An 11,194-nucleotide genomic window follows, 5' to 3' on the forward strand; every position below is an offset into this window, starting at 1 on the left:
CGAGTTGTGGGCTACAGAGCAGAGTGTTCCCTCACCTGTTTTGCTCATTTCTCCTCAAAGCCATCCATTACTATTTTTACTGCTTCCAATTAAACTTCTACTTTTTATCCCACCCGACCGAATTATTTAGACAGCTGTTGCCGTCTCCGTGGCAACAATAGAACACTCGGTCCAGCCAACCAATGAAAATGTAAGACAAATCAATGACGGCGCCTGTGACCTTACAAACTTCGTCCGGTACAAGACACTGTCAGACGAGACAATTGTGTCCTTTAGACGTCATTCTTATCTTCAGACTGCCTGTGGACAGACACGTGTCTTATAACCATAAGACAGCCTTGGAGCTGAGATCTGTCGCAAGGTCTCCTTTAGTGCTCGTATGAGAAGCCCACATCTTTCTAAATGCATATACAGTACAGTAATTGCCTGCAATTTCAGCTAGCAGCAGCGGGAATCAGAGTAATTGGAGTTAACGTCAAGCTGAGACCTTTCCAGAGGTCACTCCTTTTCCATTTTGAACCATTTCACATTCAAATTACAAAGAGACATTAGAATGGATGTCATTTCAATGCGTTTCTATCTATATATTTCCTCTTTAGACCAAGGCGCTATGAAAGGGCCCTTGTTTCTTGATGGAGCCTTTGTGGATATAGGCCTTTCATAAGCTGTTTGACTAATACTTTACTTCTCACCTGCTCAGGCTTTCACCAATCAAATAGAAGCACAGGGGTCAGGGGTCAAGTACAATACCATAGAGACTGCGCTGTAAGATGTGTGCCTGTATAAGGAGCCATTGTCAAACAGTTTTTCCCTCTTCACACTCAGTATTTATTCATATATTCATGCCGAGGGCGGCCTTGTCCCCTCAATGCCTAAGCAGTAAGCAGATGCTATGAAAAAAACAAGCATTTCATCCACATGGACAGTGGCTACAGCCAGTGGAAAGAGACTGAGGGGCAAAGCAGACAAGATGGTGACTGTCTTAGCAAGTGAGTTTCCACACACCCTAATGGCATAAGTGACCCTTTTACCATAACGTGATTTGCTTCAGTAATACCATAACTCTGCTCTAGGCTCTGCGCGCGCGTGTGTGTGTGTGTGTGTGTGTGTGTGCGCGTGTGATGTCTGTGCGCGCGCGTACGTGTGTCTGTGTGTGTGTGCGCGTGCGTGTGTGTGTGTGTGTCTGTGTGTTCCTTATGCGCGTACGCGTGCGTGTGTGCCAAGCCAAGCCAGTAATCGGAACAGGAACCAGGCAAAATAGGATTCAGTGTGCTTGACTCTTGGGCTGAATAGATGGGGAGTTTTCATTTTGTGCCAGCGCTGCTTGTGATGTGTCTGTTTCCCGATGCCTCCTCTCTGAGCCCGCGCGCTTCTAAAAATGCAATTTTACACATGGTCTCTCGGCTCAAGGTGCATCTATAATGCCCCGACAAGTCAGCATATTGAGGGAGGCAGTAATTCGAGTCTGAATATAAGGTTCAAACAGTCACATGGAGAAAGCGTAAAGAACAAGGTTTCTGCATTAGGGATTCTCCATAGATAGGGCTTTTAAGAATGTGCTGTACGGAGGAGAGATGGCTCCAGGATATCCAGTGCTGCCAAAGGAACTTCATTTGCTTTTCTAATTGCAACTTGGCCTTTGTCCTCTGTGCCATCGTGCACACAGGAAGTAACGGATACAAGATGCAATATAAACATTCTCTGAATCCCAATACTCCATCACACAAATGGCCAGAAGCTCTACTGTGATGCTGCATTCCATTGTTCTCGGTTTTGTTCACCGATATAAACACACCTGACATCACAGCAATATGGCAGCGCACGCGGTGATCAACAGAATTACCTTTTTATCTTTTTTTTTAAACTTGATGTAGTGTTTGTTTTGTGAAACAAGCATTAGCACTTAGCCAGCTAGCAACCCTACAGTAGATGCTTGTGAAGCCCATGTTTTCCAAAGCAGATGAACTGGAACGCGTACAGTTGATCGGAACTCGGAAATACCAAGTCGGAACTATCGACTTCCCACTTGCAATGGAATGCAGAATGACATCTGGTTTGTTATTTTCACCATCTGATTGGATGCTCCACATGTAGCCGGGGTAAGAGATGAGTTGTGGTTCCTGGTTGAATTTATTACAGTATCGATTTGTTTTTGAATAATTTGACTGACAATTTGTTGCTACATTATTATTTAATCTAGTGAGGTTTTTATTTTGACGTGCCAAGTTTTATGAAAAACAAAACTGTTACCAAACAGCCACTGGATCCTCTGTTCCCCCCCCCCCCCCCATTTTGTATATCAAAGGGAGTACTGTACATACGGTATCTCTCTTTAGTCAAATCAAACTAAGTTAGGATTGTACAGAAGTAAAAACTTGATTTCTATGTGTTAGCCATTGTTTAAAAAAAAAAAGTCATTGAGGACATTCATAATGAATAGGAGATTGTGATGTGATTCTAAATGATAGTCAAAATGATCAGACAGCTTTTTTAATATGTAATTCATTTGGGGTCAAATCATTTTTGTAATGATTTCATTGCAGAATGAAATCAGGAGCTAAAAGCTACAGTGTCAGCCATTGTAGAAGTTCCAAGTTATGCATGTGCCCTGCACCTCTCCTGCATTACTTCTGTAGCAGCTCCTACCGCCCGTTCCTTTTTGAGCGATGCAAAGTCGAATGCAATAGAAAGAATGCATTGCAAAACGTGTAGCAAATGGACATTCGCTTCAGCAAACGGCTGAAAAGAATTCAAAAAAGAAGTTGTCTGTCTTCATGAAAGAAGCAGCACAGTGCAGCAACCTTACAGCAGTAAGAGAAACTTCCACAATGGCTACATCTTTGCATTGTGCCCATAAGTGATTGTTGTATTTCCCCCGTCTTTTAGGATCATTAAAAACAGTGTGTTTCTACAGAGACTAGAAGGAGAGTCTCAGGTCAAAGACCTGTGAACTGTTCCTCCATTTTAGTGTGAAGCAGGCCTGTGTGTCTGGGCCTATCCATCCCATTGTCTTTTAGCTAGTAACTAATAAACCCATATGACTTGTGCTCATGGTAATTGTGAGAACGAGGAGGCAGGGGCATGAAAAAAACGATCAAAAGCTGTAAAGGTGCCATGTTTGTGGTGATTGGTGGCTAGCTCTTGAATTAAAAAAACTTCACACTCACGGTGCACTTTACCTCACTATACTCTGCCAAGACTGAGAAAGAATTGTTTAATTTGAGTTGTTTGATTATGACATTGCCACTAACAGAGTGAACTATTTGCAGAATGCCATCTTTTGGTAAATAGTTCCCAGCTGCAGTTCCCAGCTGCCACCTAATTCTTTCCCAATGTATTAGTAGCCTACTTACTATTGTGATTTGTGGAAGACCAATTGTTGTTGAATAAACACGCGATGCTCATAATTGTTGTCCAACCATGAGGTTTAAGCTGCCATAGCCCTGCCTACCTTCCTTGTGTCATTCATTCAGTATGTTTTATTGTCTTAAGAAACATTTATATTTGTAACATCTTTAAGTTTATTTTTATCCTTAAGAAAATGATTAAAAAACAAAATGGTTATGCACACTGTCCCTGCATATAATATGTAATGGAATATCATACTAAATAATAACCACTTTGTTATATAAACTGATTTCTGAAAGATATGTCCTGCATTTTGTCTGTTTGCATTTAGCCTACTTATTCACGTGTGTCAGAGGTATACAAATCTGTCTTTCTCTGCCCTTGTTTACTATGCTATTGGCTTTTATCTTCACCTGGCGAGGGAATACTGCTCGATTATTTTGTCAAATCCCCAGACCCAGGTATAAAACTGCATCCCTAGTTGAGTGTCTGCAGGGCAGAAGAAGCCTGTCCCACGCTGACTTATGGACAGGGATTGCAGAGCTCCAGGTGTTAGCACATGATGAATGGGACAGCTCCTACCTATAAAGGCAACATATTTGGACCTTGGTGTCCCCACTCCTTTATCTTGTACAGTGTCAAAGGCAAAGTGATTATGCTGTCATGTCCAACAGTAGCTTAGAGAAATTTGTATCGTCAGGAAAGATGTTTGTTTGTTTATTAAAAACAAAAACAAAAAAAACGCTCCCCCAGTGATAGAGAAGGATTTCATATGGTATAACATTTAAGACAATTTAAAAACCAACCACTACTGTATGTTTCCATTATCTAGGCAATATGTGTTGTAATAATGCTAATAATAATCATCATCATCATCATCAATATTTGAGTATTTTATTTTTTAGTTCTTAGTTTTATTGTAGCATAATAAGAGTACATGGGAGAACTGATGCTTTCTGATTCTGTGTTGTGTGTGTGCCTACCTATGTGAGATGTATTGACCCTCCTGTTCGCAGCACCGTGTGTTTTCCTCTCCTCCTGGGCTGGCTGTCTGCGTCCCAGGAGGGTGTGTCAAACGGCAAGGCAGAGCTGTTCCTGTCCCAGTCCCTTAGCGTTAAGACCCCCCCCCCCCCCCCCCTCTCTTTCCTCTCCAGGGGCGTGTTCTCCCTGCATGTGCCATGTCCCACTCCCCCCCGCTACAGCATGACATCATCAAATACGGCGCTTGACACAGAGAAGTAACCCCTGGCCACAAGGGCCTCTCTTGCTCTCTCCCTGCGCACACACACACACACACACACACACACACACACACACACACGCACACGTGCACACACACACACATCCATTCTGTGAATCCTGGTCCTGGTCTTCTCTGAGTCTCTCCTCCTCCCAGTGTGCAGCCAGACAGATGGAGATTCATCTCTCCACAAGCTGTGATCTGTGTTTAGAGATGTGTGCTGCACAACACAAATCTAATTAGGTTTATTGTTGATCTTGGGAGGTTAATTTGTACTTGGCTCCAAGTAAACATGCTGAACGAGGCCAACCTACTTCCTCACAAGGCACCCGGCACTGCAGCTCTAGAAGAAGAAGGCCACCTTTTTTTATCTTCTTGACTTTCCAGGTGATTCAGAAAGATTATAGCCCCGTGCTATATTTGTCTGGTCTGGTGTAATTGCGCTTTGCACCGAGGGTGAGAGATCTGTCTTGGCTGGGGTGGTGGAACTAGGAATGAGATATGGAAAGTGTGTTTTTTATAATGAGCTTAGAGGCTAGGCTACAGTTGTGTGTACGTGGCTGGTATTACTTTTTTTTCCTCATCCTATTTTATTTTTACACCCCCCAGGTAAGTAGCCTTGTCAGACTCTGAGAGATGAGCCGAGCCCACACACAAGTTATTTTCTTTTCACACGACCCCCCTCCCCCCCCGCCCCACACCTCATCCTCCACACTACACACAGTGGTGTTTCTAACGCGCGGGCTGACAGATCAGTTGTCAACAGAAGTACATAATTATGTCGCATTCTGCATTTCCACCTACTCGAGGATACGCAAACATTATGGAGATGAGACAAAGCGGAGAGAGTAACGACTCCCTCCTTACCTGAGCTAATTCTGTCGCAGGCGAAGCTCATCTCGAGCAGCACTTGGCGCTTAAATACAGGGGTTTGATAAATGCACGTGTGTGTTTAGGGCAAATGAATGTGTCTGTGAGAGAATTGTCTTGTCTAATGCTCTGCAGGTGTGTGTTCCATAAACAGCTCAATGTCATCTGGATTAAAGTATGTCAAATAATGTGGGCATCCACTGCAAAGCCAACGCGTTAGTCATGAATGAATGTTTTCGAGGAAAATGCCTCCACTGAGTTGAAGTACTGTATTCTGCCCCTCTTACCTAGTATGCTATAGACCAGTACTGTATAGTCTGCCCTTCTTACCTAGTATGCTATAGACCAGTACTGTATAGTCTGCCCTTCTTACCTAGTATGCTATAGACCAGTACTGTATAGTCTGCCCCTCTTACCTAGTATGCTATAGACCAGTAGTATGCCCCTCTTACCTAGTATGCTATAGACCAGTACTGTATAGTCTGCCCCTCTTACCTAGTATGCTATAGACCAGTACTGTATAGTCTGCCCCTCTTACCTAGTATGCTATAGACCAGTACTGTATAGTCTGCCCCTCTTACCTAGTATGCTATAGACCAGTACTGTATAGTCTGCCCCTCTTACCTAGTATGCTATAGACCAGTACTGTATAGTCTGCCCCTCTTACCTAGTATGCTATAGACCAGTACTGTATAGTCTGCCCCTCTTACCTAGTATGCTATAGACCAGTACTGTATAGTCTGCCCCTCTTACCTAGTATGCTATAGACCAGTACTGTATTCTGCCCCTCTTACCTAGTATGCTATAGACCAGTACTGTATAGTCTGCCCCTCTTACCTAGTATGCTATAGACCAGTACTGTATAGTCTGCCCCTCTTACCTAGTATGCTATAGACCAGTACTGTATAGTCTGCCCCTCTTACCTACAGTAGTATGCTATAGACAAGTACTGTATTCTGCCCCTCTTACCTAGTATGCTATAGTCGACATTGTCTGTGTGACACGAACAGTGTATTTCCCCTACTGTGTGATGACTGGATTGGATTTATTTGATAATTCATAAAAAATATCCATATACATCTGCCCAGCAGGAATATATACATTTAAAAAAAATGATCAAGGTTGAAAACACAATAAAGCAAATGGCATATTTCCATTGTGGATGATCAGTTCGTCATGGCATTTAGGAGCTGTCAGTGGTCAGATTAACTGTCAGTCTTAGACTGTTAATGTGCGGTCACATAATTCATTCAGGGAGAAGTAATTGGTTAGTTTAACTGTCAATCACAGTCACCATTTTGAGTGATTGGCTAAGAATTTGCAGGGGGTCAGGGGGTTTGGGCTGTTGATTGGTTGACCTTGCTGTTGATTGGTTGACCTTGCCGAATGCGTCCAACGTCATTTCCCCTTTAAGCGGGCGCTCTATGTGCTTGTGGATGAGACACAAAGAGAAGCCATGAGAGCAGGTGCATGGTGAAAGGAACATTTGCCATGTCTGGGGAGGGATTGCAAACCATAAATGAACTAATGACTATGTGTTTATGTGTGTAGCTGTACAGTATGTCTGGACCTTATTGAGGGTCCTCTCTGGGTGTTGTGGCATCGATCCAACACAACCGTCGCTTGGATACGCCGAGCAGTCCAGATGGAGCTGGTGGGGAGCCAACCCACGATCTGACACCGAGAGGCGGCATGGGTCGGTGCAACGGACGCTAGAAGCAAGAACTACTTCAAGGTACTGTAGGGCCAAAGCCTTCACTACTAAGCTATGGTCAGCAATACTAACCCAACAGCCCAAAGCCTTCACTACTAAGCTATGGTCAGCAATGCTAACCCAACGGCCTAAAGCCTTCACTACTAAGCTATGGTCAGCAATGCTAACTCAACGGCCCAAAGCCTTCACTACTAAGCTATGGTCAGCAATGCTAACCCAACGGCCCAAAGCCTTCACTACTAAACTATGGTCAGCAATGCTAACTCAACGGCCCAAAGCCTTCACTACTAAGCTATGGTCAGCGATGCTAACCCAACGGCCCAAAGCCTTCACTACTAAGCTATGGTCAGCAATGCTAACCCAACGGGCAAAACCAAATGTACGTTTCAGTTTGCCATGGCCAGTATTTGATTGTGGTAAATGAATGTACCAGACTAGACTAGAACGTATCCAGAATAATAGATCAGAGAAACACTTTCAAACCCGCGCCATAAAACCTACTCACCTCACTCAAGACCCAGCGTGACTCTTGTGTGTGAATGTGAATATTACAGACCTCATGTTGAGTCACAGACACTCGAACAGCCTTCAAACCAACATCGATCCACCCTGTCTGAGTCTGAGTTTTACTCTTTCACCCCTGGAGTCACGGGAACTCTCAATGCCCTGACCACCCCTACTGGAATGTCACTGCTTCTACCAGATCCGTAGGCCCAGGAGATGCTTCTCCAACATCAGTATAGTGAAAGTGTTAGCTAGTAATACTTGTTTTTGCATTGGTATGAATGTGAAAAGGTTGCCCATACTGCTAACTGACAATGAGTGATGGTGATATTAACCTAACCCAGGAAACAACATGATGATAGATGCATGTCAGAGTTTGTGCTTTGACAATGATCAAATTCAGTATATTAGTAGTATACTAGAGTATATCACGCTGAGTACATTTAGTACTATTGCACCCAGCATGGCAGTTCTATATACTTTTAGGATACACAGCACCCACTCTTCCTTCTTACAGTATATCTACCTTTCTCCATCCCATCCCACCCAACCCATATCCAGGAGACATGGCTCCCAGCTGGGGCGGGTCAGACGAGACTTCAACCTGTCAGAGGAAATTCACATCTAAGAAAATCACATCTAGCCCCTCATGCCTCTCTTCACCATCCAGCCCTCTGTCTGTCTCACATCTCCTGCTCCCTCCCTGGCACCCATCAATCCTCCTCTCCTCTCCTCTCCTCTCCTCCTCCTCTCGCCATTTGATTCAGATCACCGAGTCAGCCTCCGTCTCCTTTGTCTGAGACTCCATTTTGCCTGGCAGATGGACAGGAGGAGGAGAGATGGGCTCAAATTTAGTGGAATGTGCATGTCTGCTTGTGAGATGGAGGGAGTGAAAAGAAAGGCGAGAGACAGACTGAAACTTTTCCAGGAGGTAAAATGTCAAACTGCAGTGACGTGAGGAGACTTTTTATCTGTCACATGCATGTGAGGTCTTGCCTTTCAGCTGAGTGACAAGGCTGCAGTTAGAAGAGAGTTGAGATGAGAAAGTGAGGGCGACACAATGGGGTTTACCTCTCATTCAGTTCACTTCTCATGGCAGCCGTATGTGGATGTGCCACACATGGGACCAAGTCATTTGGTCCAAGTCTCATGTAAGTCCCAAGTCATTTTTCCTTAAGAAAGTCACGTCACTTTGCTAACATTAGCTATGGAGTTGTGATGATGCAGAATGTACAGTATAAGTTACATCAGCCCTCACAGACACTTGCCGATCCGAATGAGTCCTCAAATGGCGAAGTTAAAGTTTTAGGCTGGCTGTCAGAAATCTTTGATGAGCAGATCGTGCTTTCAGGAGTTCGCCTTTTCCCTTCACATGTGAACTTTTTGAATCCGAAAGCGATGACTCTTGGCCCCCATGATGATGATCTGATCCATAATTCATTATGGTCTCTGGGTCTATCAGAACATCATCATTAAGATCTGATAATACTGTGTATACATGTGTATTAACGTCCAGAAATACCACATCGTCTAGAGTGTGCTACTGTAAGTGTGCTTCTCCTTTGGAAAAAAAAGTCAGCGAGTGAGAAACTTGACTGTTGCCATAGCGAGGATGAACTTGCCTTCCTGGCTAATTCTGGCATATTTCTTTTAATGTGCATTGTCCCCGTTAAATAAACGAATAAACTAAACTAAACACAACCAAGTCAGTCAAGTCATCATATCTCAATTCAAGTCACGAGAGCTTAATTTCCAAGTCCAAGTTGAGTTTCAAGTTTTTTGTCGTTGTTTTTTTGGTCAAGTCAAGTCACAAGTCATCAAAACAGTGACTCAAGTCAACTCAAGTCCAAGTACACATCTCTGGTATGTGCCCTATTTCACCTAAGACAACGCTTGATCTCAAAGTTCCACTTCACTTCCACAGTGTCAAAAAGTCCAAAATGAATCATCCAAAAGCTTCCGCCTCAACAACAGTCAACATTGACATAATGAATAAACAAATGTGTCGTTAAGTCTCACACTATGGTCCAAATAGTGGTGACAAACGGCTGACTCACTGCATACTCACTGACATGCCCTACATTGCTCTAGCACTCTATAAGCTTGTGCTCTTAGCCCGTGGCAATGGCTGCACACACACTGCGTAGATGTAGGCCCAAGAATAGAGGAGGGATTGATGGATGTAGAAAGGGAGGAAGGGAGCTTAGTAATTGAGTAAGTGCCCTTCTGGATGTGGAAGCCTGAATAAAAAGACTTTTTCATGAAAGCCTTTCTTAGGATCATTTCACTCAAAAGTACATAAAAGCTCTTTCAAAGTTTCTCTGTGTTCTTTGCCCTCAGCTGAGATGGTCCCTGCGGAGAATGCAGGAGAATGCAGAGGATAAAAGGGTTGACCCCGCATATACAAGCTCACACACGGACGCACGCACGCACGCGCGCGCACGCACACACTCACACACACACACACACACACACACACACACACACACACACACACACACACACACAGTGGGCTATAACAATCATAAAAAATAGAGGGCATTCCATTGCTTTTTTCTTCTCCTCTCTTTTTTCTAGCCCGAGCATCTTAACCACAGATTATTAATAATTCTCTAGTTGAAACATCGTGGAAAGGTTCAAAGTGTGCGAGCCTGCAAACATACAAGCAAAACAGGCTTTTATCTTTGTCTCCCACAGCAGCCAATATAGCTACAGGAGTGGCCAGCGCAGATAAGGGGGAGAGGAGACCTGTTACTTCACTCAAGAGAGACCCGTGTCACTCAACTATGGAGGAAAAGGAGTGTGTGGGGAAGGCAGGAGACGGTCAAAGTTCAAGGTCACTGTGACCTCCCAATACTCCCATCCATCCATCCCCATTCTCATTAACACAATATCTCAGGAACGCCTGGAGGGAATTTCTTAAAATCTGGCACAAACATCCACTTGGACTCAAGGATGAACTGACTAGATTTTGGAGGTCAAAGGTCAAGGTCACTGTTAGTCTCAACACCAGACCCATGAGAGTTCTTACCGCTGATACACAACGTTAGCTACGCTAACTACGTTACTGCATGCTGCAGATCTCTCTCTGGGTCTGGGACACTTCTAGCTCCAAAATGGTGTCAGAATCGTGGCCAGCGATTGGTTCCGCCGAAATCCTGGGGGCACCAATCAGTAACGACTTTAGCGATCAGGTGCACCCACCCAAACTGACTTGAAAACAAACCACTCTGTCATTGGTGCTACAACCTGTCAGTCATTCAATTTTGACCCCTAGACCTGCCCACAAAACAGCAGCTGCGAAGTGGCACAGACTCATCATGTATGCGGAGCACAGCGATTCAACATAAGTGCTTTAAGTTGACCTAATTTTATGAGTCTGGACAGACATGGATGTAAACTGCAACTTGACTTCTTGGCGGAAGCAAGGCGGTTATTTATATATTTTTTATATATTTTTAAATTTTTTACACCATTTCATCGTCACACTTCATTCCAAAGGCACCATGTCAACCTCG

The sequence above is a fragment of the Poromitra crassiceps genome, assembly GCF_964638095.1.
Source record: "Poromitra crassiceps genome assembly, chromosome: 15".
Lineage (NCBI taxonomy): Eukaryota > Metazoa > Chordata > Actinopteri > Beryciformes > Melamphaidae > Poromitra > Poromitra crassiceps.